The sequence below is a fragment of the Sorex araneus genome, chromosome 1, assembly GCF_027595985.1.
Source record: "Sorex araneus isolate mSorAra2 chromosome 1, mSorAra2.pri, whole genome shotgun sequence".
NCBI classification, from domain to species: Eukaryota; Metazoa; Chordata; class Mammalia; order Eulipotyphla; family Soricidae; genus Sorex; species Sorex araneus.
In genome coordinates this window covers 235,595,809-235,616,904 of record NC_073302.1, presented here as the reverse complement: position 1 = coordinate 235,616,904, position 21,096 = coordinate 235,595,809, and the positions used below count along the sequence as shown (strand labels likewise).

The following is a 21,096-nucleotide window of genomic DNA, read 5'->3' as shown; positions in this document are numbered from 1 at the left end:
TGGAGCACAGCAGGTAGGGTATTTGCCTTGCATGCGGCTGACCCAGGTTTGATTCCCAGCATCCCATATGGTCCCACGAGCACTGCCAGGAGTAATTCCTGAGTTCATGAGCCAGGCGTAATCCCTGTGCATTGCCAGGTATGACCCAAAAAGCCAAAAAAAAAAAATGGGTTGATGAAAGAACGTAGGACAGGAATTCACAATTGCCAGCATCCAGTTAGCATTCCTAAGTACATGCTTGATTATATGGGAACTTGGAGGTAATGGTGCTTAGAAGTAAAATTTCAGAACATATTAAGATACATATCAACATATTAAGATAAATGGCTTAAACTTTGTAGAAAACTTACGTTACCATCTTGACTTCCAATTAAGGGATGCTAATGCCTTCCTTTTTTTTTTGAGAGGCAGACTTGGCCACTTTGGGAGCTCTGCGCTGTTCCTGACTCTTTGCTCAGGAGTGACCTCTGACTGCTCAGGAGACCTTATGTGGTACCAGGGATTCAACCCACTGTTGCTGCTACAGCCGTGTGCAAGGCAAGTGGTTTACCTTCTGTATCATCCCTTTGGCCCCTCCCTCACTTTTTTTGACAAGAGTTTTGTAGTGTATTAAACTGGAAATGTAGAAATATCTCTCAATTTTTGGCATTCCTACTGTAATTGGATTGTTTCTTTGGTTCATCTTTGCCCATGTCTATTTTATTTCCAAAATGTTTACTGAAACTTTTTGCGAGGCACATCTTTTGTTAGTTCACAGTCTCTTTGCTTTGCTAAATAAGGTTGTGGAAGCAGCTATGGTTTGTCTAAACATATTTCATAGAAGGGAAGCAGTATGAAAGCATAGCCTTTCACTCTTTTTTCTTTTCTGAGACTCATCAAGTAGTCATACCTCATACGTAATGAGTGCTCTATCAGCAGCGAGTTATACAATCATGGTTAAAGGTGGAGAAAAAACGTGCTGAAGTTTGTTCAGAACTTGTTTTGTATTTTCCTTTGAAATGCCAATTGAAAGATTCGTAGAGATATGGCCCAAGAGAGAAAATATAAATATTATCTTGTGTTGCTCTTGTAATAAACAAAGTGCTCCTGCTCCCATAGGATGCTCTGTGTTAAGATCAATGTTGATGGCTCACATTACCAGGTGACTTGACAATTTAAAAATTTTGCTTTATGCCTTGCTCTGAGTGTCCTTGAGGAAGAATTTGATTCCAGTGGATTGACAGGAATTCTAGTCAGCTGATAACTTCTGTGCAAAATTTAAAGTTTTGGAGTATTGAGCATATATGTAAGGGAAAAACTTATGCTTCTCTTGGAAGAGTTCGGATTCCTTTCCAGTGAGTTTTAGAGAACAAGTAGTATTATCATCATTTTAGTTGACATAGCATTTGCAGTTTTCATTGCGTTTGATCACGTTTTTCAAAGTGAGGATGTTCTCATGAAATTGACCAAATTCTTCTATCCCTAAACTGTATACTGCAAATTCCACTTACTTAATTTTGCCTTTGGGTTCTGTGATATTTGTAGTAGTTTAATTATGGTGATCAAACCTCAGATTCAAACAATTGAAATTTGTGTTTTGAGCCATATTTCAGGCCCCAAGGATGTTTTGCTTTTAATTTTGAAAACTATGCCAATATGTATATAGTTTAAAGTTAAGTATAGTAATGGTTACTAGTGCCAATATTTCTCTCATAGGTTATGTTTCATAACAGATACTCAGTTCTGAGAGTCAGGCACTAGGACCATGCTGTGCTTTGCATGTGCATGTACATACTCTGCTGTGCCAGCAAGGCCACTCTCTTGCTCTATGCAGTTGGAAGTTACTCCATGTTCAAGTTCATCTGATCTCTAACAGAAACTTGAACAGGTCTGGTGTGGAACAGTGCATTTGTATCACCTTTCTTTTATTCTACTATGTGAAAATGCTGTCCCAGTTTTCAGAAATGATACGTAATCGAGTCTACAACAGATGCCTATCAGACAAAGAATCTGTTTGCCTTTTGCCATGCGATTGCATGCTAACAAAGGGAGAACATTTAAGAGGACCTATAAATATTGCTCTTCTGAGATGTGTTTCTGAAAGTAAAATAGACACTTATGAAAACCCAGTGACACATAGTTGAGAAGGAAAATACAAGCAGAAAGAGGTCAATGTTTTGCAGGCCACTAGTTAGAAGCCTGCCAGGAAACATCATTAATATACCAATCTTAAATTGTTATTGTTCCCAATTTATCCTTCTAGGTACAAGATTTTCTTCCACGTAATGTAATTTTTAAAAAATAGTGGTTGGTCAAAAATAGTGGTGAATTATTTTTCTAAGTATTTTCTAGGCTATTTTCTAAAATTAAACTTTAATGTTGTAGATAAAACTAGAACTTAGATCCCACTTCTGTATTATTGAAACAAAGAAACTACTTTGTGGCCTCTCTTATCTTTCCTAATCATATTGGATTCTTTTAGGCCTCTAGTGAAAGGAGATAGAAAGACTGTTCCCTAAGTATAAAAATTGGCTCGATTACTGTAGGCTCAGTTAGCTACCAAGAAACATTTTTTATTTGCAGAAAACAACTCTATTCAGACACTGTAAGCACTAAAATTATGAAGTATAGTTTATATGTTACAAACATCTATTAATAATTGGTTTCACATAAAAGTTAGAAGTCTAAGGCACCACAAAATTTAAGATTTGTTTCTGATATTGATATGAATTATGAAAAATGGCAAAGTTATTCATCTGTACAGAAGATAATGGGTAAGAAAACTCAGATTATCCTTGAAGGAAGACCTTCACTCTTTGTTTATCTAGAAGATTTTGGTGCTAATGAATCATTTCTAGTATTTAATATTTTAGATTATTTTAAGGTAGCTAAGGAACTTTTCAAAAGGAGTGCTTAACTCTATATGAAAATATTAAAAATAATAGAAAGAGACAAAATATAGTTGATGAATGAATTCTATTGCTTATGTTACTATAGATGGAAATTGAAGGTTAAAATGTAAATGAAAGTGAGAATGAACTAGTCCACACCATTGCTTTTCATAATATGTCATATCACATAATATAATTTGATATATAATGATAATATACCATAGAAGATCAGTAAATATTTTATTTATATACCTATAGCACTGTAGCACTGCTGTCCATTGTTCATTGATTTGTTTGAGCGGGCACCAGTAACATCTCCATTGTGAGACCGTTGTTACTATTTTTGGCATATCGAATATGCCACGGGGAGCTTGCCAGGCTCTGCTGTGTGGGCGTAATACTCTCGGTAGCTTGCCGGGCTCTCCGAGAGGGATGGAGGAATCGAACCCTGGTCAGCTGCGTGCAAGGCAAACACCCTACCCACTGTCTATCTCTTCAGTCCATTCTATATAGCTAGATGATAAAAAAATTTCTTGAGCAAAAAGTGGTCACAAGTGGAAAAAGGTTTAAGAAGCCCTGGTCTATACAACTTCTAATTAGTTTTCATGTTTTTGCCCCTTATCAAAGTCCAGGTCATTTTATTGTATTGAAGCTTATATATGTTTGGTTAAAGTGGCTCTAAGGATTATAGTATCTAGCTTTACTTAATCTCAAAATAAGGGAAAAGTGAGTAAGAAGGATTCTACAGAGAAACTGGGAATAATAGTTTCATTACAACATAGATAAGCACATTTGTACAAGAAAATCACTGAATGGATCTGCTCCTTTTCATTTATGATCTCTGCTCAACTCCAAGAGGAGGTAATGATCATCTTAATTGATCCAAATTATTTGTAGAAGATGGAGCTGGGGTGGAGTATAGCTAATGGTGTTTGGGGTCTGTGGGTTACTCCCAGTGGTACTTGGCTTTGCTGTACAGACCTAATGGTCCAGTGCTCAGCTCAGCTAGGCTATGTAGTGTTTCTCAACTTGGCAGTACCAAGGGCCTCAGAGGACTGGCCAGGGGTGGGTGGGGGGGCAGGAGATTTCAGAGGCCAAACTCAGAGCTTTAAGCATGCAAGTAGGTGCAATTCAGCCCCTTGTGCTATTTCCTTAGCTTCCAGTAAATTTTGTTTGTCTGCTTTATTTTTTGGAACCACAACTAGTGTTCCTCAAGGGACCATGCATTACCAGAAATTAAATTGGGGCATCCTGCATCCAAAGCATGTGCTCAGTTTGTTATCTCTCTCACCCATACAATGACTTTTTAATTCATTATCATTAGCAACACTACTAAATTTACTTAGCTAATGATAGTATGTATGCATTAAAATTGATTGATTTTTAAAATATTACTTATTTTCTTATTTTATTAAAAACATTGTGTTCTATCATTTTTTATGATACACATAGTAAGTAATAAATGACATAATATATAAACTAGTACATAAGTATGTTAGAATATTTTACTGATAAGGTAGTCTATAAAATGGAGAATATTCATTATGGATTTGACACTGGCAGTTTGTCTACTTTTAGTTTCTGAACATCTTAATATTTATCTCTTATAGATTTTATTATAAACTTGGTTACCTGGTTTTTGAGCAATTGACTTTATTTATACATTTTTATAAAAATCCTTCAAGATCAACTTTCAGGCAGAATTTCAGCATACTATGTGTAAGTTTGACTTCCATGTCTAATCTGTGTAGAAAACAAATTTATTCCAGGTAGCACTAGGGTTCTTTAAGTGAATGCCCCTGCTAACCAATCCCTGCTGCTTTTAATCAGCCGAAGCAAGAATGTAGCATCCTGTCCCGGAAACATCTCTGAGATTAAAAAAAAACTCACAAATCTGGTAATTTCCATAAAGTATAGCTCTCTGGATCCAAATCAAAAAACTTTCTGGGTGATCAGAGACTTATGTGGTTAGGACATTTTCAGAAGAAGAGATTCAAAATAAAACATCATTTTCCCTATAAATCAATATCAATATCAATTTAAATATTTTAGAAGTTATGGCTTTAAAGATACATAAAGTATCTTTATATTTGCAGCACTTACGATTACTTGATTGTTTATTTGCTTTATTTGGGAGCCACACCTGGAGGTGCTCAGGTCTTATTCCTGGTTCTGAGCCTCAGGAATCGCTCCTGACAGGGTTCAGGGAACCATAGTCGGTGCTGGTAATTGAACCCAGGTTGTTCGTGTGAAAGGCAGGCACCTAAACTCTGGTCCTCTCTCTCTCTGGTCCCTTACTTGTCTTTTTGATTTTTATGTGAATGAGGTTGGGAAAATGGTTCAGATAGTCGGGCACAAATCTTCCATGTACTGAACCCTGAGTTTCATCCATCCTCAATACACCATCAGGAATAGTTCCCACAATAGTGACCCCTAAATATTGAAAAGTGTCTTTAGGCTGGCTAAGAGAATGTGGGAAGCCTACTCACATTTTTAAAAAATCCTCTAAAAGCTATTTTTATTCATTGAGTTATTCCAATTTATTGGTGCTAATTATATATACATGCATAATTGTATATATAATTATGTATGTATGTGCATATAGTCATCGGTTCTTTTCAGCAACTGAACAAATAGCTGACCAACTTAAGTTTGATGAAATAGAATTTAAGTATACATTCCTTTATTATTATACTTGCTATGCCAGAAGGACATTCAGTCTAGAACAGGTAACTAGGCATCACACTTTGATCAATTTCCATATTCTGAGGCACAGGGAAATAAAGAAATGGATATAGATGTGGTTAAAATTTTCCTTACTGCTTCTATATACATGCTAGTTCTTCTGCTGAAGTGGCGCTCCACCTTCTGACCAGTTGCAGAACTATGTTTATGGACCAGGTAACTTTCAGAAAGGCAATATGGAGAGGGTAAAGAAGAGGGCAGAAAGATAGTACAGCGGGTAGAGCATTTGCCTTGCATGCAGCCAATCTGGCTTCGATCCCTGGCATCCCATATAGTCCCCTGACCACCACCAGGAGTAATTCCTGAGTGCAGAGCCACGAATAACCCCTGAGCATCACTGGGTGTGACATAAAAATCAGGAAGAATAAAAAGAAAAGCAACATGGGGTTTACTGTTCTCATCACCTGCAAAAGCTGGTTTATGTTTTCAGTGTATTTTAATTTTGCTGTAACACGTATTCCACCTATGAATCTTAATTCTTAATTGAATTAATAAATGAGATAGTAAGTAGATTAATGAAATTATATTAGTAACAGAACATTGTTGACACATTAATATATCATTTTTAATCGAAATATTTATTATTTTACTTAAGATTCTTACAACAATATTACAGTTTATGGTTTCAATGTACACAATTTCTGCATCTCTGCACCATCAGTGTGCTCATGACCTTCCGTCAGTGTCCTTAATGCTACCTCTAGTGCGATCTTTCTACTCCTCCTACTCTCACTTTTTGTTAAGTAAGTTTTGTTATCCAAGACAAGAGTTTGTCATTGTTCAGCACTATCTGTTCTCTTCCTTTGTCTCCTTCAATTCCATAGAACAGTGAGATCATGAAGTATTTGTTCTCTCACTGACTTTACTTCATTTAACATGCTCCACTTTCTATCTGTATTACTGCAAACTATATTAAACTATTTGACCAGAGAGATAGTACAGGTGTTAGTGCCCTTCCTTTGCACATGGCTAACCAGGTTTCAACCCCAGGCACTGGTACCATATTGCTCCCCAGAGCACTGCCAGGAGTGATCTCTGTGCAAGAGCCAGGAGTAAACTCTGCGCATTGCTTGGTTTGGCCCTAAAACCAAAATGATATTTTTTATGAATTTTTACTCTTGTTCTCTTGATCAGCTAGAGTGATAGCTCAGCGGTAGGGTTTTCGCCTTTCACGCGGCCGATCCATGTTCAATTCCTCCACCCCTCTCGGAGAGCCCGGCAAGCTACCGAGAGTATCACGCCCGCACAGCAGAGCGTGGCAAGCTACCCGTGATGTATCGGATATGCCAAAAACAGTAACAATAAGTCTCACAATGAGAGACATTACTGGTGCCCGCTCGAACAAATCGATGAGCAACGGGATGACAGTGACAGTTCTCTTGATGGTAAATAATTATAAAAAATAATCTGTAATCAATTGATTAATTCATTTTAAAAATGAAAATAAACTATTAGTTATTTATAAACTCATAATGATTATCTATTTCCCAAATATTGTTCTTCATAGTAACAAAAATTAAGAGGACTCTCAATTGCTTTATAACCAAAGAAGAAATGAAAAGCAGTATAACCTGACTTTTAAATCAGAAACATAGAGTAACAAATTTCAACACAGTTTGATGGAATTTGTTAAAATTTTCTTCTTTTGGAATGCACTTATAGAAAGGCTTTTTTTGGTATTTTGATCTTAATGCTGTAATTGCTAGTTTAAAGCCACAAACTATCTGATGATTCTTGGATGTACTGATTTTTAAACAATAAATGTTTTCCCTTCAAGTCTTAGTATCCAATAAAAGCAACACCTCACGTTTCCTTAAGACTTAAAGTTTACAAAATCACTTTCAGGTATATTTTATCATTGAATATTTACCACAACCCTTACTGCCAATTATATTATATTATAATATAAGTTAGATAATGCATAATTATATACATTATCTAACTACAGAAGCTGAACTTACTTGCTTAAAGTAATAGACTTTATTATTATTATTATTATTATGGGTCAGACCCAGCAAAGCTCAGGGTCTAACATTGAACCTAACCTGAGTGAAATATTCTTGGGTCATATTTGAACCCTGACAGGGATCAGCACAGTCCTGACAATCTGTACTCTGCAGGAAAATACACTCACAGTAAAAGGGGCTTTTGTGTTTTTAAATTTTCCCTTAGTTATAAATGTTCCAGTACAAAATAACAACTGTTTTATACAGTGGCACCAAAAAATATTGTAAGGCAGGGCCAGAGAGACAGTGCAAAAATGTAGGACTGGAGTAACCCCTGATTTCTGCAAGAGTGCCCCCTGAGCATTGCTGGGTGTGACCCATAATCTGCACTGTAGCACTGTCATCCTATTGTTCAGCGGTTTGCTCGAGCAGGCACCAGTAATGTCTCCATTGTGAGACTTGTTGTTACTGGTTTTGGCATATTGAATACGCCACGGGGAGCTTGCCAGGCTCTGTTGTTCAGGCGTGGTACTCTCATTAGGTTGCTGGGTTCTCTGAGAGAGATGGAGGAATCAACTCTGGGCCAGCTGCATGCAAGGCAAATGCTCTACCTGCTGTGCTATCGCTCCAGCCCCAAAATCAAGAATAAAAAATAATTTCAAGGCTCATGAAGGAATAGATCTATGTGTTTTTCTATACGTAAATTTTATTTTGACTGAGAGGTGAAGGAATTTTTCAAATAAATACTGTTAGGAAGCAAAAGCTGCTAAATAATTAGTTTGCTAATTAAATTTTCTCCAGAAACGGGCGCACACACACAAATATAAACAAATGCTTTCTGACAAAGAAACAAAAACAATTCAATGAGAAAAGGAAAACCTTTTCAGTAAGTGATGCTTAAATAATTAGACATCAATGTGCAAAAAAAAAAAATCTTGACAGACTTTACACCTTACACAGGTGTTAAAAAATATAAAGCCTTGTGAAATCAACTTGTGAAAAATATAGGTAATCTTGGATTTGACAATGACTATGAAGCTTGATCCATGAAGGCAAATGTTTGTAAACTATACTTCATTAAAAACTTAAAGTGTCTACTCTGTGAAAGATACTGTTTAAAGGAAAAAAAGAGGGGCCTGAAGAATAGTGTAGTGGGTAGAGCACTTACCTTGCATGCAACAACCTGGCTTTAATCTCCAGCAGCCCAGATGGTCCTCCAAGCACCTTAAGGAGTAATTCCTCTGCTTAGAATCAGGAATGACCCTGAGCATTTCCAGCTGTGGCCCCCAAAGCAAAGGCCAAACTGCCCACAGGAAAAAACCTCAAACACCATGCAACACACCTATTTCATAACAAGTTGTCATGAAAAAAATATAAAAAACTTTTAAAATTCAAAATAAGGAAACAATCCAAAGGAATGTGGAAAAAAATCTCTCAGTGGAGCTGGCCAAAAAAAAAAAAAGATACACAAATAACACACTATCAGAACAGATGTAAAGATGTTCAACAATATCCTTACTTAGGAAATCGCAATTTAGGTGGATGAAATTTCTGTATAATGAAATAATGGTGAATACATATAGTTATACATTCATCAAAATCCATAGACTATAAAACGAAGTGAACTTTAATATAAACTATGAATTTCAGTTAATAACAATAATGAAATACTGATGTAGCAGTTGTACCAAATGTATCACACTAATGAGAGATAGGGAAATAATATTAGAGGTGATAAAGGAGGAGATGAAATATATAGAAATGTCATACTTGTCTTTTTTTTGTAAACCTAAAACCACTAAAGTAAGTCAACTGGTTTAAAAATTTTTCAAAACACAATGGAGACATTACTGGTGCCTGCTCAAGCAAATCAGTGAACAACAAGACTACAGTGCTACTACACATAAACAAAAGGTATATATAAAGTGCTTCATTTTTCAATGGATAAGAGGGAAGTGGAAACTTGATTAAGGAAATTATCTTGATTTAAGACAAATGTATCCCAAATTTTGTCTCTAAGCATGAATCTGATTAGAGCATAAGACTTCAAGTTTAAGGGAAATTTTGGAGAGATATACATACAGCATTCCAGATGCTTGTGTTGCATGTAGCATTTCTGGTTCGACCCTGGCACCACATATGGTCACCTGAGCCCAAACAGGAGTGATTCCCAAGCTCAGAGGCATGAGTAAGCCCTCAGCACAGCTGTAAGCCCTAATCAAACAGAAAATCATTTTAGGTTTATGGGCGGGGAAGATGGTTTAAGCATTAAGGTACTTGCCTTGCATACAGCCAATCTCAGTTTAATCCCTGGTATTGCACATCCCCCAAGCACCAGCAGGTATGACCCCTAAGCACAGAGCCAGAAATAATCCCTGACACCATTGGGTGTGTCCCCACCCAAAGACTTAGAAAATACACATACATAGGCAATTCTCCAGGGGAATGAAAAAAAAAACTATTAAAACTCTAGTAAATTTATAATATTCTTATAAAAAGACAGATTTAATAGGTTAAGAATATATTACTGTTCTGTTGCATTTAGTAGTACTTGCTACCATGTTTAAATATGGATGATATGATTTATTAAAATAAATGCAATGGAGAGAGAAGAAAAGCACCTGCCACAGAAGCAGGCAGCGGGTGGGGAGTGGGGGGTGATGGGAGGGAACCTGGGGACACTGGTGCTGGGAAGTATACACTGGTGGAGGGATGGGTGTTGGAATACTGTATGACTGAAAGCCAATCATGAACAGTTTGTAAGGGTCTATCTCACAGTGATTCAATTAAAAAAGATTTAAAAATTTAAAATAAATGCAATGGAATAATTTTCTTGACAATTGACCTTTAAATTAGTTTTTCCTATGTGCACTTCCTCAAAAAATTAGAGTTCAGGAACAGTATGAGTAGTAGATTCAGTATTTATCAGCATTTCTTTAGAAAAAATTTTAAAATCAAATTGTTAGAAAGGAAGTTTCCCGCCCTCCGCTGAAATTTAAGCGCAGCGGCCACACGTGTGCGGCCTTTCTGCTGCTGTACAAGCATGATCCCAGAGGCCAGCTAAACTACTTTGGGCACCAGCAGCTTCTTGCAGAAATGTTTCTAGACTGTAAGCTGAGCCACTGCCCCATGCCGCACCAGGAGGGGAAGGGTTTTTCTCTCTCGGCTTTTCCATTTTATGAACACCACAAAAGGGAGGTACAAGTTTGCAGTGATGCAATTTCTGGCAGAAATTTCCCTGGACCTAGTTACTAAAACACAAAAATCCAAAACCGCGTGGCCACTATCACGACCTCATATCTCTTCATTGTCAGCAATGGAAAACAAACTATCAAATGGTTCCTTTTCAACAGGTCTGACTTTGGGGGGGACACTCCAAACAACAATAGTGGTTTTTTTGTTAAAATATTGAATATAATCAAAGTAAAGTGAAACAGGGGTGGGGGTTGGGGTTGGGGGGAAGTATAGTGGGGTTCCTGGTGGTGGAATATGTGCACTGGTGAAGGGATGGGTGTTCAGCATTGTATAACTGAGACTTAAGCCTGAAAGCTCTGTAACTTTCCACACGGTGATTCAATAAAAATTTAAACAATAGAAAAAAAAGAAAGAAAGGAAATTTCTTGTAGATAGTCATCCAGTATTTCTCATACCATAATCCTGTAGTAGATCCCTATAACTGAAAACAAATTAAAATTTTTATGTATATGTTAAAACACATGTTGCTTTTATTTTTAATATTTATTTATATTCTTCCAAATATATATGCATGTATTTTTAAGGTGGCATGCATACTTAATAAGCTCTAGACCAATTATATAATCTGATCTGGTTGTTATTGCAGTAAGCTTATTATAGTCTATAAAGATTAAGGGTTTACCAAGAATATCCATTTGACTTTATAATCGCAATTTCATCTTACAACTTTTTTTTATTACTACTTTCAATATTTGAGTCTTCTTTCCCTGCATTTTGAAAAGGAGACATTTTTTTCTGCCCTTAAACTCTGATATCATTTAACCTGTGCCCATGCTAAATCATTTTCTTGGCTGCTTTCTATTCCCTTTCCTGATGCTTAGAGCAAGACATCATTAACCTTAGATGTCCCAGAAAAATGGCCAGCTTTTTATTTCCTATTTGGGCACCACTGCAGTCAATTTTTATAACTTTGAAGCCCTAAATAATATACCATTGCACCCCAAACCATAATTTATATATATGAAGATTATTTGGCCTTAAAATGAATGGAACAATACATGTTACAACATAGATGCACTCTAAGAACATTATGGTCAGTGAAATGAGAGAATTAAAAATTATAAGTATAGTAATGTCCCACTTACATGAGGTATTAAGGTAGCCAGAGTAGTGATTTTCAGAGTTCAAGAGTAGAATGGTGATTTTCAAGGGTTAGGAGAAGGAAAGAGAAGAGGGAGTTGGAGTTGATTAGATACACAATTTTAATTTAAGAAGATAAAAAATGTTTGGAGAATTAGTTGAACTTTCTAAATGTCCTGTGTGCTACTAATCTGAGTATAAAAATGATAAATTTTGTATCTACATATATTTTTTCATGATAAAACATTTGAAAAACAAAATTCAACTAGAATAACTGAAGAGGCTTACTTGCTAAATAAGCTCTTTGTTTCAATCAATACAGAAATTAAAGTCACAAGAGAAAATACAGCTTTTTAATAGAGCAGATCAAAAATTAAAACCTCTTTTTTTTAAAAAAAAAAGGGGAAGGGTGTTCTAGTCGCATCCAGCTTGTGCTTGAATACAGGGCTAATTCCTACATCTCTCCTAGCAGTGCTCCGAAGACTATATACTATGCTGGGGTAAAGCACAGGCAAGGCAAGTACTTTAGTCTTTAATCTCTCTAAATGACAAATTAGAATTTCTTGATCCTGAGACTCCAAAACCAGAATATTTTTATTATCACAATGTTAACTCCCTTTCCTTTTGGTTATCATTGACTTTTTTTTGTTCTGTAAGTTTGATAAAGTTTTATTTGTTCATTTATCACTGTCACTGTATCACTGTCATTCCGTTGCTCATCGATTTGCTCGAGTGGGCACCAGTAATGTCTCCATTGTGAGAGTTGTTGTTACTGTTTTTGGCATATCGAATATGCCACGGGGAGCATGCCAGGCTCTGCCATGCAGGCGGGATACTCTTGGTAGCTTGCCAGGCTCTCCGAGAGGGATGGAGGAATCGAACCTGAAAGACCGTGTGCAAGGCAAAAGCCCTACCTGCTGTGCTATCATTCCATTTTTATTTCTCTTTATTCTTTTTTTCCTTGAGGCTTGGGCCAAGCCTCAAGCCTGAGGGAAGACCCACGGAACCCAGGTAATGCAGAACTTTGTGATCTTGGACTCTGGGCTCAATGGGACCTGGGAGCAGAGATCTTCTGCCTGCTTTCCCCAGTCTCTGGCCACCCAGGGGTCATGCCCATAAGCCACCTCCTGCCAGTGCTAGATAATCTCCAAATCAATCACCCTCCAGAACTCACGGCTGCTTCTCCCAGAAGGGAGCATAAATTGAGGCTCCCAAACCATGCCACCAGACTCTGCACCAGAAGCTGTTTCCACTCTGGGTACACCAGAAGGGGTCAGGTGAGAGCCCTCCCCACTCCAAAGGACCCAGCCCCAGCAGCCGACCTCCACTACCCAACTGCTGCCATACTCCAGGCCACTTTCCACATGTTGGGACCAAGCTTCACCTAAGTTCACCAAGTTCATTTAATAGTATCTTTAAAAAAATTCTTTTTTATTAATGAGTCACTGTGAGGGTACAGTTACAGATTTCTGTGCTTGTGTTACAGTCCTACAATCCTCGAGTACCTATCCCTCCACCATTGCTCATTCTCCTCTATTGATGGTCCCAGCATCCCTCACCCCCCCCAACATGTCCCCCCACCCCACCATGCCCCTGTGGCAGGGCATTCCCTTTTGTTCTCTCTCTCCTTTTAGGTGTTGTGGTTCTCAGCCTTTTGACTAAGATCAAGTGTAGTATCTGCTCTTATCAGTATCATTGAAATTTTTTATATTTAGTTTTAAGAAGAGAGGAATTGCTTATATTCCAAAAAAATATTAGTGGGTTTCTAGCCCACTAATTTATTAGAGCTAGATCATAATCTCTACTACATCTACTACATTTATTAGAGCTAGATCATAATCTCAGACGTGACATTTATTAGAGCTAGATCATAATCTCAGACGTGACATGGTTTGATAGGAGGAACAAATCATCTTGATTTAACTTGTTGACTTAGTGAAAAGACCAGATGTTATATGAACACAGTACACCTGTTTGATTCTTTTAGCTCTGTTGTTTCATTGATAAAACAGATGTCCAAACTCTTGTAACATAGTTTGATGAGAGGTGGTCACAAATACACATGAATGGGATCTGTGAATCCTAGCATCTGCACCAAGCTCTGTGCAACCTCCTTCACTCTCATCTTGTGTTGGGTAAAACTACTCTGATGTTTGTTCTCATTTTACTTTCTTGTCAATCACACAGATGCCTCACATGTAGCAACAATGATATTTTCTGCAGTTATCCCAATTACATTGTTTTTCTTACAGTTTCAGAGACTTTCCTTGTAGTTAAAATCTTGTAACAGAATCTTTACCCATTTTCTATCAATAATGGACCTTCAGGGGCCAAAAGGAAAGTACAGTCGGTAGAGAGGTCAATCTCCCAAGCACCTCATATGTTCCCCTGAGCACAGAGCCAGGCGTAAGCTCGGAGCATCGCTGGGAGTGGCTGCAAAATTAAAAATTAACAATAATGGAACTTTACCAAACTTCCACGTCCAGAATCCAGGCATTATGTGAATCTCTTTATATCACTGTATCTAATGGTAAAATTAGTCCTAAAAGATAATCATGATTAGTTTGAAGATTGAAAAAACATAATGTCAGTTAAGATGATTTCTAATTTCTTATAAACAACTCCCCATAAGCCCTTTCATGATTATGCTTTCCAGAAATTCCAATTTATACTGAATCTTTAAGCATTTCTTTAGCATCCTGAGCTCCAGATTATCATTCAAATCTTTTCCCTACATGATTAGCTGTCTCTTCTCAAACTTTAATGTGCTTCTATAATATAACCTAAGTGTCTTCTTAAAATCAGATTTTGATTCGGTAAGTATAGTAATCTGAGATTCTGTGTTTCTAACATTTTACAAGATTTGTCAATGTAGCAGGGATGAGTCTCAGAAGACAGTATGAGAAGCTAATTTCTAGAATTATCCATCCTAATTGAAAAGCTTTGTGTATATGTGGCTCTTAAGGGCTTTAAATGTGCTAGTCTGAATTGAATGTGCTATAAGTATAAAATATACACCAAACTGTAATAGTAAGTCTAAAAAGAATGGTTTAAAATGCTTTATAAGTTTTTTATCACTCACATGCTAAAACAACATTCTGAGTATATTTAGTTATGCGTGATGTATCATTAAATATCAGCATTGCATGGCATTTCTTCAAAAGCTAGAAATTGAGCTTCCATATGACCCCGCAATACCACTTCTGGTAATATATCTAGAAGGTACAAAAAAACACAGTGGAAATGACATCTGCACCTGTATGTTCATTGCAGCACTGTTCACAATGGCCAGAATCTGGAAACAACCCAAGTGCCCAAGAACAGACGATGGGTTAAAGAAATTTTGGTACATCTACACGATGGAATACTATGCAGCTATTAGAAAAAATAAATTCATGAACCATGCTTATAAGTGGATGGTCGTGGAGAGTATCATGCTAAGTGAAATGAGTCATAAAGAGAGGGACAGATATAGAATGACTGCACTCATTTGTGGAATCTAAAATAACATAATATAAGACTGACACCCAAGGACAGTAGACACAAGGGCCAAGAATATTGTTCCATAGTTTGAGCCTGCCTTATGAGCTGGGGGAGAAGGCAGCTGGAATAGAGGAGGGTTTACTAAGTCATGATTGGAGGAATCATTTGGGATGGGATATGTGTGCTGAAAGCAGATAAAGGACCAAACATGATAGCCTCTCAGTATCTATATTGCAAAACATAAGGCCCAAAATTAGAGAAACAGTATGGGAAAATTGTCAGCCATAGGGGCAGAAGGAGTTGGGAAGGTGTGGGGAACTGGTGGTGTTGGTGATGGAAAATGTGCATTAGTGGAGGTATGGGTACTCAATCACTGTATGATTGAAACTGAATATGGAAGCTTTGTAACTCTATCTCATGGTGATTCAATAAAAAATTCAGCATTGTAATTTTCTCTTTGACCTTTTTAAATTGACTACTAGAAAATTTAAATTTAACATAGCCATAGCACAGCGGTAGGGCGTTTGCCTTTCACGCGGACCTCCCGTGTTCGATTCCTCCTCCCCTCTCGGAGAGCCCAGCAAGCTACCGAGAGTATCGAGCCTGCACGCAAGAGCCTGGCAAGCTACCCATGGCATATTGGATGTGCCAAAAACAGTAACAAATAAGTCTCACAATCGAGAGATGTTACTGGTGCCCACTCGAGCAAATCAATGAGCAACGGGATGACAGTGACAGTGACAGTATTCCATTACCATTGACATTCTGTAAAACTGCTCCAGAGAGTCTTACTGAGTGTTTCTTATTCGTGATTTTTACTTTCAAGAACTGCCTCAAGAATCTACCTTCTCTAGAATCCCTTTGTTCTCAACTCATATAACTCTTCATACTCCTTCCTGTGGTTTAACAAATAATACCCGGTGTTGCTAAAGATCACTTACCTCCATTTTGCTGACTACATGTGGCAGTTACTTCCTAAAATTCCGACGTTTACCTCATTCTTTACTGTGTACAATTACCTTAAGTGGTCAGTAAGGTAATTGACAGGTCCTAGAAAAGATCCTCTATTCAGATTTTCAAAAATGATGACCACTGAATAAATTATGAGCCCCAAAAGTCTGCTATGACTTTGTATGCCCTAAAGTGCTTAGTTCAGTGTATTTTAAAAAGCAGGGCCTAATTTAATGTATCGGTCAGTCGCAACCAACCTCAGTGCATTTATTGCTGAGTTCTTGAGTTGCCTGATCTACTGTTCTCTTGCTAAAGGAGTTCTCCATAACTGCAATAGAAACCTAATCAAAACATAATTACGAGGGCAAACTACTGTAAAAAGCCATCATATAATGCATTCCAACAAGAGATTTGGGGATTATCTGCTCCACTGGTTTCCTTCTTTAGGATAATTAAAAGTTGATTGAAAGAGAATAGCTTAAAAATAAAGAAGGTGACTGCTTCTCTTTCAGTACCATTGTCATGACTGAAGTGAAAAATTTGAGAAGGCCCTTAGCTAGAAGGTCACATTCCAAATGTCATGTCAAATAAGATTTTTTTTTGGGTCACACCCAGCGATGCACAGGGGTCACTCCTGGCTCATGCACTCAGGAATCACCCTGCAGTGCTCAGGGGACCATATGGGATGCTGGGATTCGAACCCGGGTCGGCCTCGTGCAAGGCAAATGCCCTACCCGCTGTGCTATTACTCCAGCCCCGTCAAATAAGATTTAAGAAGCCTTTACTCACCGTCAATTTTGAGGTTCAAGGATCACTTCTTCCCTTTAAATGTTCCCCCTGGTAAAACTTTATTCTTTCCTTTATTCTTCACTCATTTGCTCATTTATTCAACCCTTCACTTATCTCACAATTTCATTCCTTGACTCATTTACTGACCACTTAAGGTAAGCTAAGTGTTATTGACCCAAGAATCATAAGGTAGTCTAATGAAGACACAGACACAAAAATCTTAAAAGGGAGATTTGCATTCTCTTTACCTGTATATTTAGTATCACTGTCACTGTGATCCCATTGCTCATTGATTTGCTTGAGCAGGCACCAGTAACGTCTCCGTCGTGAGACCTATTATTACTGTTTTTGACATATTGAATACGCCACGTGTAGCTTGCCAGGCTCTGCTGTGTGGGTGGGATACTCTCAGTAGCTCCCTGGGCTCTCCAAGAGGGGCAGAGGAATTGAACCCGGGTCAGCTGCGTGCAAGGCAAATGCCCTACCAGCTATCTTGTTTATTTTTTTTTTGATCAGTTGTTCATATATCAGTGGCCTGTCATTCACATGATCCCATCATTCATATGAGCCTATCCACTTTAACTTCCAGATGGGAACAGCCAACTAATAGTGAATATCAGGAGTAACATCACAGGCTCTTGTTAAAGAAATTACTAATATTTTTGAAATGGTTGAAGTTCACTTGAAATCTCACTTTAAAAAAAGTATTTCCATGTATTAAATGACGATGTCAATAGATATTTATATGGTTATATATCCCCTACGAGGATATACCATGGGGGATGTGAGAGGGACAGGGTCCTTGTCTTTTGGGCATTGTGCTCAGTAAGGTTTTCTAAAAAATTGTATCTTTTATAATATAAGTTAGGCATTGTGGAAGCAAAGAAAATTGTATTTCCAAATATCATTTCACTACAGTTATCAAAATAGATCTTAACATTCCTTTTATGAGGAAAAATAACTACTTGATATCCCATTATAATCATATTTTTTTAAATGTGCGACTCTATATAAGGAGCTCCTGGTAGTCAGGTTCTACATATAACTATCATTAATCTAGTGATAATGGAACAGAACCAAATTAATTTCTTGCCCTGAGATAGATGAAAAATAAGAAACATTAAAAAATTATTTGAACAGCTTTAAGCCCTGACCTACTTGAGAAAGCTAATGCAATAGTGATGCTTGTTTATTAATTAAGATTTGTTCAGTATGAGCTTTTATTAATTGTGTTTTATATTCATGATATGCATTAGGGATATATGTCCATATTATTAATATTAGTAATTAGAGATCTGTCAGCAACACGCTTTTTCTCAACATGGTTTAAATCATAGGAAACTGACATCTAGCATACAAAGCTTTAGTAATTCATGCTAAAGTTTTTGATGAAGCTAAAGAAAGCTTGGGAAGTTTACTAAGATGGCATCTGCCAGTGATTATGACCCTTATTTATAAGACAGAGTCTCTTGTCTTTCAATCCAATGTTAGGAATATAGTGTTATAGGATTCAGGTGCTAGATGTTTGTGCTACGTCACACATAACCATCAAAGTTCTGTACCTCAGAAATCTTTTCCTAATTGCAGCTTGTTGCCCCATGCTGGGTTTCTTTCTTGGTGGGGATGATTGTCTCCAGTCTGCCTAGTGTTCTTCTGTCCTTTCTGTGAAAATCTTGTTGATTCGGCTTTGAGGTCAAATTCTATACAGATTGATCTAAGTTTTGGCTCAGATTTGCTATGATTATGGAAGGCAGTAAACAAAGGTTTTTCTTATTCGACTACCTTGCTGAAAGGGGGAAGTGTTCCTGCTCCTTTTTGTCCTTTTTGCCTTTCCTTTCTCAAGTAAGACATGGATCAAAGAAAGGAAAATGTCAACAGTATTTTTCATTTTTCATTGACATGGGAATTCTACTAATAATTGCCACACATAATCATCAAGAAATGATGGAAGATTTTTAAATGGAGAAACCAGAAAGTTATTGTCACCCTTTTGTTTCTGTTGTTGTATCACAATAGAGACTCAGAGTTAAACCGAGTTATTGTTTTTCCTCTGCGTTTCAGAATTTTGTTTTTCTGCTGTGGCCAGCCAACCTTGATTTCTGTTGCTAGGAAACCTGGAAAGCTCTTTAGTTCTCTTGGAAACCTTGTTAAATACAAATGTTTTGGGTGGTTTGTTATGGACATTCTGACTGATGCCAACTCAAGGACTTTTCACCTCACACTCTCGTGAGGTGAACTCATAGTGGCAAACTTGCCTTAGACTTAGGAATTCTGTCAAGTGCCTTAGGGACTTCCTGAGCACAGGGATAGGCACAGAATCTCTTCTTCCTTGTTATCTGCCATACTTTAAAATTAGGCCCCCTTTGAAGAAAATGTTTTCTTGGAGGAGAGAGGGGAAAAAGTAGAAGTTTGAAGAGCCTTCACCATTTCTACCAAAAGCAGGGTTAAAACTGAGGACTTTAACTTGCCTGCGCAGCTCCCAAGCACTGAGACTGGATTTTACTGGGTTTTCTGACTCCAAATCTCTCTCTACTCACACACTTCCTTTGCCTAGGGTTGTACAGAAAAGATATCCCACACTATGGCTTTGTTATAGGTAATATGATAATACTTGGGGCTCTGCTCTATGCGAATGGAATTTTTTTGACAAATAGGTGCTATTCTAAAATGGTTCTGCTCAAAATATGCTACGACTGACTAGTCTACAAAATATTTGTTATTCTGAGATAAAGTAGTACAGATATTGAGTTGCTTGTACCTCATGAAAGCATTTATATACTGCTACAAAATCCAAGCACAGAACTTTGCATTTTACTGCAATATTAGCATCTGATAAGCTCTTAATATCTCAGAAAATATTAATTTAACAAAACTGAATAAAGAAATAGGTCATCTAAACAAATCTCATCCATTTAAGAATATGGGCCAGTGGACTAAAATCTAAGCTCAGTATAAATGGTTTCTATGCAATTTTTTCATGCTTATTTATTTATTTGGGCTACACCTGGAAGTGCTCAGGACTTACTTCTGGTTCTTTGCTCAGGGATCACTCCTAATAGTACTCAGAAACCATATGGGGTGCTAAGGATCCAGCTCCCTCAGCTGTGTGCAAGGCAAATGCCCTACCCTCTGTACTATCTCTCTGGTCCCATTTCTGGAAATTCTTTCAAGTCTCCACTAAATGGAGCATATTTAATTTATATAAACTCTCCAGGGATTAGGAAAATAGGAAAAATAAAAGTTTATTCAATATAATCTTATAGACACATGAAAAGAAAATTATAGGCTAGTCATACAGGCATAAAACTTCTGAGTTAGATTTTAGAAAAGCAAATCTTGCATGCATTAAGACCGGTATAAAATTTAGGTGTTCTATTAATATGTCATAGCATTAACAGATTAGGGTATAAATAAGTAATTGCTTTAATAACTAAAGGAAAGCAAGTACAGAAAAATAAGACTTCATGAAAAGAGAAAAATTGCTAAACCATTTGAAAATGAAGAAACATTCTTCTATAAAGGTATGTTTAAAGTATTTTATAAATGTGAACATTAACATCAAAAATAAAGTAAATCCCTACTTTAAAATTAGGAATAAAAAAAGTGTTTCAGTGCTCATTATTTTCTGATGGAGCAATATTAAAGGGAGGGGAAGAAATGAAGTTCTTAATTTGAGATGCCGAAAACCTTTTTTTTAAATTAAAGCAGCATGCCTTACGAAGTTATTTATAGTTGCATTTTAGATATACATTATTAAAGCACTGATCCCTACCACTGGTGTCAGTTTCCCTTCGTCAATGTTCCAAGGTTCTCTCCCATAAAACTCATTTGCCTTCAGCCTACCCTCTTGACAAGCACCTTTCTAAATTCAATTTTTTTTTTTTTTGCAATTTGGGTCATACCCAGTGATGCTCAGGGGTGTGCTCTGCACTCAGGAATTACTCCTGGCAATGCTTGGGGGACCATATGGGATGCTA

At 37.1% G+C, this 21,096-nt stretch overlaps 1 pseudogene; it reads left to right on the top strand.

Annotated features, from left to right (window-relative positions):
• Window positions 1–13,534: 13,534 nt before the first annotated feature.
• Window positions 13,535–13,687, top strand: LOC129401146 (U2 spliceosomal RNA; annotated as a pseudogene).
• The last annotated feature ends 7,409 nt before the right edge of the window (window positions 13,688–21,096 follow it).